The following is a 6,697-nucleotide window of genomic DNA, read 5'->3' on the forward strand; positions in this document are numbered from 1 at the left end:
CCTCCCCTGACTCTTCGGCTCTGTTTAAGAGCCGAGCTGCCCGAGCGCTACCGGCTTTGGGCAGCCCCCATGCTTCTGGACCCTGCGCCCCTGGAGCCCAGTAGGGGAAGTGCCCGGCCGGCGGCTCAGGGTCCGGAGGCATGGGGGCTGCCTGAAGCCGGTAGCGCTCGGCTCTTAAACAGAGCCGAAGAGTCAGGGGAGGAGCACAGCAGCCGCGGGAGGGGAAGTGCCCGGGCGGTATTTTTCCCGGACATGTTTGGCTTTTTGGCAATTCCCCCTGGACGGGGATTTGATTACCAAAAAGCCGGACATGTCCGGGAAAAAACGGACGTATGGTAACCCTACCTTACACTGCCTAGGCATCCTTCCCAGGCCCTGGCTTTGCTGCAGTGATACTGCAGGAAAGATGCTCACTCTGGTGGTGGCTTCATACCCTCAGGCTGTCTGGCAGGACCCTTCTCCCCAGCATCAGGCCCCCTGTTGGGGTCATGTCCACCCCTCAGAGTCCAGCCTACGAGGCCCTCTTCTCTGGCAATGGCTCCCTCTGCTGGGCGCTCTCCGCCCAGGCCCCTTGCTCTCCCCTGCCTCTCTTGGTTCCAGTACTACTTCAGGCCTGGCTACCATCCACTATCCCGGCTCTGACCCTGTGGCGCCCCCTGTAGCTCAGCCCTGGTTCACTGTCAGCCTGTCTGGTCTCCGCTGTTCCAGCTCCCGGCTCTGGGCTCCTGCTCTGGTTCCGGCCTGCTGCTGCTCTCACCCCAGTTCAGCTTCTCCTGCTGCCCATACTCTGCCCTGGCAGCCCCAGCTCACACGGAGGATGGGCCCTGGGATCTTGACTCTCTCATTGGTCTGCCTGCCTGTCAATCTGGCTGAATGGTGTGTTGGCCTCTCCCCATTGGCCCTGGGGACCTATCAGTCTCAGGATCCTCTGTGGCCCATCTCACTTTTTCCTGGTCCTGGGAGAGGGTCAACCAACACCCTGCCCCTACTAAGCTTCAGTAAGGGGCCAACATCTCTAAATATAATGGTCTTTTCTAATGATTAATTCTGATATTAGGGTTTACTTCTTAATACATTCAAATACCCCACAAGAGCACTAAAGCTATTGAAACTGTCCAATTTCCTCAGGCAAGTTCCTTGAGGAAAATGTTCAGGGCAGCTGCCACCTGTTTTATACTGTTGGTGTCACTAGGCATAGCTACCAGGTAACTCGGGAGAGTGGAAGGCCAAAAGTGCCGATGAAGCTCTTCTGCTCTGGGCCTACCTGAACCACAGAACTCCATCTTGAGAACTTTCACCTACTTCTGTGCTAACTACTTACATGCTGAAGCAGAAATGTAAGGGTCAGCTTTTCTAGCAGACAGTTGTAGTTTTGTTCACACTAGCAAAACTTGTAGTGATAATGCGGGGGAAAAGGGGGAGGGAAAGACAGGGGAAAACTGCTGTAAACAGGCCTTGCAAGGCCAAGAGATAAGCAGGTGAAGGGAAAGTTTCTAACATGCACACTGTGTACCTGCTGTAACTGTTGTCTGGAAGGGAGGGGTAAGGGTGAACTAGACAAAGGCTTGCACAGAAACTGCTTGGAATATAAAAGGGAAAATTTGTTTGTATTTGTTGCACTTGATTTGAGACATGCTGGTCTCCTAGTGCTTTTTCAGAGCTCTGAAATAAACTTAACTTGCTTTCTCCCCTCGGTGTCTTTACTGGTGCCAAGCACACTGGGCAATGAACCTCGCTGTTTGCCTCCTCGGGCCCTTTGGGCTGGCAACAATACAACACAGAGACAATGAGCTAATTACTTGCTGATGCCCAGGTAGCAAGGCTATAGACAGGACCAGATTAACTTTTTGTGGCTCCCCATGGGAGCAATGGGGCATGGGGTGATTCCCAGAGTGAGGGGCTGGCCATGGGCAATCATAGAATACCAGGGTTGGAAGGGACCTCAGGATGTCATCTAGTCCAACCCCCTGCTTAAACCAGGACCAATCCCCAGACAGATCCCTAAATGGCCCCCTCAAGGATTGAACTCACAACCCTGGGTTTAGCAGGCCAATGCTCAAACCACTGAGCTATCCCTCCCCCAAACACAGCAGTGGGGGCAGCCCTGTGTAGGAGCAGGATTTTATAATTGTACTATGAGAATTAATGTATGATTTGATTTCATCTTGCCAGCTACCCTTTTTGAATAGCAGAAAGGAATGACAGACCAGATCAATCCTTATGACTGATTATGGTCACCCTTTTGTTTTAGGATAAGTTATAATGTCTACTATGGTTTCCTATATGTATTACAAATTAGGCATTCTAGTTAAATATACATTTCTTTGTTTTAAGGTTTAGAAAGTAAGAGACAGGATCTTGTATTGTGTCTATGTTAAGGAGATTAGAGGAATGTTGAAGGCCTGGGCCCCAATGTAAATTGTTTTGATTATAAGATTTAGGAAGGCTTAATTTACAATGCCTTTTCTTGCTCAACATAAAAACTGCCGTATACCTTTAATGGTCTCTGTAAAAAATTGTTTGTGTAAATGAGGAATGTATGCATCAGGAAAAGATAAGGTATGAAGGCCATTGTTATAGCCAAATGGTCACGGAAGAAGGGACTTAACAACACCAATCATTAACGCGCATCCACAATGAAGGAAGGGCAGATTGATGACCTTCAGGTAAGGCTGGCACCCCTAAGGACTAAACAAATTAATTAAATCAAAACCAGAACAAGATGACCGTCTCGGAGGCGTATTGGAATATTTACATCAGAAGATAACAGAGACTAACACAGCAAAATCCATAAACTTCAACAACAAAAAAAGACTATAAGAACAGGGTGCTTTGCCATGGGACTTTGGGTTCGTCTTGCCACATTCCAGGAGCATCGGATCGCGACTGACTAGGGTGACCAGATGTCCTGATTTTATAGGGACAGTTCCGATTTTGGGGTCTTTTTCTTATATAGGCTCCTATTACCCTCCACCCCCGTCCCGATTTTTCACACTTGCTGTCTGGTCACCCTACGACTGACAGAGCCTGGCTCCCCTCTGCAACCAATCTGGCTGGCCACTAGATTGATCCAGACTCTGGACTGGTAACTATAAACATCAACTGGCAGGACTGGGTGCATGGTGTGTGTGTGTGTGTGTAACTAAAATGCATACGCTAACTGCTGTATTCTCAATAAATGCGGTGTTTTTGCCTTCTCCCCTATAAAGATCCTGTGTGCTTCTTATAAGTATAACACCATGGCCAGCAACCCTACCCAGCTCACATGGCAGAGCCCAGCTGTAGGGCAGCGAGCCCCCTACAGGTGAGTGGGACCTGCTGGCTGGGAACCACTCACACAGCAAGGCCTGGGTGCTGGACTGCCTGGGCGAGAGGCCAGACCTGGCTGTGTGGATGGGTTAGCCGGATCCATAATGAGCCGCTTCCCAGTGTGGGTACAGCGCCACAGCCCCACTGGTGCCATTGTAAACCCAGGACTAGCTATAGAGGTCTGTGAGGACCATCTCCCTCCACCCAGCCTCCTCTTGCTCCTTTCCATTTATACAAAGCCTTGCAAGCATTAATGCCTCACACATATGGGGAGGGCAGAATGCAGTTTTTGTAGAAAGGTTAGTGCAGCTACATGTTTTCCTTAACACAATTGACATCTGAAAGGTTTTACCACTTTTGCAACCCCCAATGTAATAATGGTCCATTATTTTAGAAAAATCTCTCTCTGTTTCTCACACACAGGAGAACAGCAAATGAAACTGCACTGGCTTCAGGTCAAACCTTATGTTCACAAGAAACATTTATTTTTTAAAAAAATTACCTTTGATATAAACATTTCTATCTATTACCATAATTGATTTCCTGTTGCCTCTGAGAATAATATTAAGATGACTTTGGGGCCAGATTGGGGGAAAGTGGAACTCAAGGTTATTGTATTCAAAATGATGCTTTTTGTTTTTTATGATCGGGTTACATTTAACCAAGTTTCATCCTTATTGTTCAGAAAGAAAGTTGAGCTTCAGGATCATATTTTGCTTCCAAATACTTGTAGGTGCTACTGTGTATTTCAGAAATGATTCCAAATGGAGCGGACAGCAATCATCATCAATACTTTGAACTTGGGAAGGGGGAAGAATTTACAGTTTTGAATTAATAAGTCATCCATCTTGAACATTAGGCACGAGTTTGCTGTAAACAATAGCATTAAGGAGATGGTGTAGTCTAATGCAGGATTCCACGCAAGGGCAGTGAGCAAGGAGAATGATCCTGTGTTCTGATGTAGAATGAATCATGGGGACAGGTCTCTTGACTTTTACCCACTTTTTCAGCTGAGTTGGCTGAAGGTACAAAGAGCAGGAGCTAAAGGGAAAATCACGTGGTGCATCTTCTGTGGCCAGTTTGACAAGGGATATGTAGTGGGGTGGTTACCCCGCTCCTGCCCTTTGGGGCTGAAAACAGCGCAGAGGAGGGCTGTGGCTGGGGCAAGAAGCCTGGGCTGATTAGGGAAGGTAGGCTCAGCTGTGGCCAAGCCCCAGTCAGGCCCAGCTGGCCCCTATAAGAGGCAGTGAGCCAGGAGCTCAGCAGTCTCTCTCTGCCTTCAGAGAGAGAGGGAGGGGTCTGACTGCTGGGTCGCTCAGGCTTCCTAGAGTGAGGCAGGGCTGGGAAAAGGCCAGAGGGGCTGGCAACTCCCCAGGCTGCAGGGCCTTGTCCAAAGCACCAGAGAGGCACTGAGTTCCAGAGAGAGGGGTAGCAGGTCCAGACCCAACCTTGCCTATGATGAGTGGCTTATACTGCAGTCTGCCCCAGGGAGTGGGGCTAGATGGTGACTGGCAGTAGCCTTACACTGAGGCAAGGTGGGGTTAGTGGGTGGGGGTTCCCTGGGGAGGGGAGATCCAAAGAGAAAGGGGTTACTGCCAGGGGGCAGCCCCCACATAAAGCGGCACCAGGTCTGGGAGGGACATGGGGCGCCAGTGGTGAGGTGGATCACTGGTCTGCAGAGAGTGCTCCAAGGCTGGTGGATCTAATTCCCATGGATGACCAGCAGGAGGTGCCGCAGGGGTGAGTCCACACTCTTGCATGGTAGTAGTGGGGGCAGTTCCATAGTTCAAGCTTGCAAAAAATAAAATAGCTCTTTATATTTAACAGACTGGATTAGAGTCTGGATAATCAGCAAAGTAAATGAATCCTGGCTCCACTGAAGTTGACTGCAAAACTCCTATTGATGTCAGTGGGGCAGAATTTCACGCTAACTCTTTAAAGTTCCTGATCTTAATCTTATTTAGGAGCCTAAATCTGGATGCAGGTGCTGAATTTTGTGCCAAATTTTGAAAATGTGGCTTGAGTTACTTTGCCATATAACAGCTGAATGGCAGAGCCATGAATAGAACTCAAGTGTTCAGAATTCCTGCCTTTGATATTGGAGAGGGTAGTAGCCCATCTCAGCATGCCCCCTGACAGAACAAAATGGAGAACAGCTAGCTAATGCCCCCAGAAGACCCATTGGATGGGGGGAAAGAGAAGCCATTGTGCTGTCAGCAGGCATGTTGAGCAGGGCTACTAGCCTCTCCAATCCCAAGGTTTCCCTGCGGGGCCTAGGAATTAGGGTTTTCCACTTCTTAATGCAGTTAGGGGTTCCCTAGCTATTGTGCTAGGCCTCATGAGGTGTTCCCTTGCAGCTTAGTGCAGAGCCATTGCAGTGGGAAAGAGAATGTTTCCTACTCCTACCGCTCTGTGTACATGCGTGCACATATTGTGGGGTACAAGGGGCTGGCTCCTAGAATATCTCTGGAATTGAGAGAGAGTGGCCCCTCCTGACTGCAGCACCAAAGATAAGAGCTGAGGAGGAGACCGGTGGAGTTTGTTGTGGTGAAGGAGAGGAGCCAGTTTGAAGGGGAAGATGGGGAGATTGATTTTGGCAGGTAGAGGCTATAGCTACATACGAGCTGGGAGGGTGCTTCCCCGCCCTCGTAGACAGACATCTGATAGCTCTGACTGAGTTAGTGCACTAAAAATAGCATTGGCCACAGTGGCACGGGCGGTGGTTTGAGCTAGCCTCCCTCAAGTACAATCCTGCCTGACCCTGTAGGTACATACTAGGGTAGCTAGCCTGAGCTGCTGCCTATGCTGCCACTGCCATGCTGCTATTTAGCATTCTAGCTCGAGCAGAGCTGGTGCATATCTTGTCTACATGCTCTGGGAAGCACTCTCTCAGCTGCTATGTAGATATTGCCTTAGTTTGAACTGCAACTCTGACAGCCAGGCTGACCTGCTGGAAAGTCAAATGGAGATGTGAGATTGCACAGAGGAGGAAAGGAGGAGTATTGAGAGGTAGGTTTGGGAGTCATCAACCATGAGTGCAAATGATAAAACACTGGAATAAATTGCCTAGGGAGGTTGTGGAATCTCCATCTCTGGAGATATTTAAGAGACATTTATCTAACCTACTATCGGGGATGGTCTAGACAGTATTTGGTCCTGCCATGTGGGCAGGGGACTTAACTCTATGACCTCTTGAGGTCCCTTCCAGTCCTAGAATCTATGATGTCACCCACAAATAAAATGTCAGAGAAAAGGAGAAGAGAACTGAGTGGAAAGATTTGCAAGATGCCAAACAGAGGGAAGGAGGTGGAACCATTGAAAATGCTGAAGGAGGCTTTGCGTCAGTAAGAAGAGAAAGAGAAGCTAGAATTCAGGAGGGAGTGATCAG

Source organism: Trachemys scripta, chromosome 10 (genome assembly GCF_013100865.1).
Source record: "Trachemys scripta elegans isolate TJP31775 chromosome 10, CAS_Tse_1.0, whole genome shotgun sequence".
Classification (NCBI taxonomy): domain Eukaryota; kingdom Metazoa; phylum Chordata; order Testudines; family Emydidae; genus Trachemys; species Trachemys scripta.